This window comes from Betta splendens, chromosome 4 (genome assembly GCF_900634795.4).
Source record: "Betta splendens chromosome 4, fBetSpl5.4, whole genome shotgun sequence".
Lineage (NCBI taxonomy): Eukaryota > Metazoa > Chordata > Actinopteri > Anabantiformes > Osphronemidae > Betta > Betta splendens.
The window spans coordinates 10,813,172-10,814,842 of NC_040884.2; the positions used below are offsets into that span (position 1 = coordinate 10,813,172).

Consider the following 1,671-nt stretch of genomic DNA (forward strand, 5'->3'; position numbering starts at 1 on the left):
GAAATCACCTCCTCGTAAAAGTGTCCAGCAATTAGTTTTTTTGCGTCGTCTTGACGGTGAAAATAGAAGAAAAGTGTCTCTTTAAAAGAAGCTGGAATTAATCTGAGAGCGGATTTAGGTCACCGGCATCCTGTCATTCAGCTCCAATTTCCTTCAAACTGTGCCAGTCGCACATCACTGTGCAACACCGAGAACACCATATCCAGTCCAAAGAAGCCCAAACGCCAAAAGCCAAAAGGTATATAAAGAAATCGTCCACTCCCTTAGCGTCTGTGAGCAGTCAAACGATGTCCGGTCAGGAGGCAATCCGTGACTTTGGAGGGAAAGAAAATAGATTTGGTTAATTATGTCCGCATTTGTCAAAACGCTCTGTTGCTAATGTAAACACAAAAACACACCTTCTTCTTCTAATTCAGACTAATTAGGATCCATACGCTCAGCGTAGGCTCCCTTTTTTTAATCAAGCAAATCATCAACCTCCCTATGTTTTAGAGCGCCGAGTCACAGAGCATAACAGGACTCTTGCTCTCCCGTCTTCACATTCTTTGACATCCTCATCCCATCTCTTTGAGAAAAATACACCATAAATGCAATATGTATTTTACTAACGCCATACGTCATTCTCTGCAAATATTAAAAACACCCTTTAATGGCATTAAGTGTGCACACAAAGCATCACAAAGCAATGTGTGTTTTATGTCTATATCGTATGACTATATCGCTTCTTGCGTATATTTTACAAACACTGAACTGCCAGTTCGTATCCTGAATGCTTAACTGCAAAGCGAGCTCTTATCATGGGCACAGTTTTACTGGTATTACTCTAGTAATACTCTAATTCCATCTAGTGACAAAGTGACACAAACTAGTATTTTGCAATTTCAATTAAAGAGTAAATTACTGTAGTGATCTATCACAATATCACATAAAACATGAACACAACAACATAAACATAACACGATAGATATCATGGCAGGAAAACACTTGTTTAAATATGCCTGTTATTTGAATAACATATGCTAAATTGTAATACCATATGAAGTAACAAAAGATAATTGTAAATGAAATGAAGAATATGCCAATTTTTGCAAAGGCTAATAAAAAAAGCCAAAGGCACCTGAGTACTCAGCCCCCTTCTCTCATGTACGACCTGATAGGCTTCCCGGTCTGTGCAGAGTTCACAGATTCTTATCCAGAATTCCAAAGCAATCCAAATAATTTTACCCCCAACATCTCACAGTGGGGGAAGCACCGCATGGTAATCAGAGCTGACCCTGGGTTCCCACCGCACAGCCGATGCCCGAAGACTTTTACTTTCCCCTTCGTGTAGTAGTGAGGCGAAGAGGAGCTCCGCTGATCTGTCTGGGTCTTTGTGTCGATCACTCCCATTCAGCGGAATCATATGTGAAATCCGATGACCGTGAGCTTAAATATACAGTCCAAAACGTAAAAGGTGTGAAACAAAAATCCTTACTGATCTGACACATCAGAAACTTTTCCTGTCTCTTCGTGTGCTTCCGCTCTCGGAATCTCCGCCGATGCAAATGTAGAAGGTCCCCTCCAGCCCAACACACCCCTTTGCACGAGATGAATACGCGGATGCGCATTTCATGTTTGCGCGGCTCTGCAGTCAGCGTGCACGCTTCCTTCAGTTGCCGCTTTCTATCCGCT

The 1,671-nt window shown here is 41.9% G+C and overlaps 1 protein-coding gene across 5 annotated transcripts in view; it reads right to left on the reverse strand.

The window, feature by feature from the left end:
- The window catches only part of nrp1a (neuropilin 1a), a 38,824-nt gene extending 37,153 nt beyond the window's left edge, over positions 1 to 1,671 (reverse strand). The window contains exons 1-2 of one of the 5 annotated variants that reach the window (XM_055508104.1): positions 1,475 to 1,663; positions 1 to 313 (exon numbers count right to left, since the gene is read on the reverse strand). The exon at positions 1 to 313 is cut by the window's left edge and continues 115 nt beyond it. The gene's annotated coding sequence lies outside the window, so the exon portion shown is untranslated. Of the gene's footprint in view, positions 314 to 1,117 lie in introns of all 5 variants that reach the window. The other 4 variants (XM_029147185.3, XM_029147184.3, XM_029147182.3 and 1 more) reach the window with 4 other exon arrangements.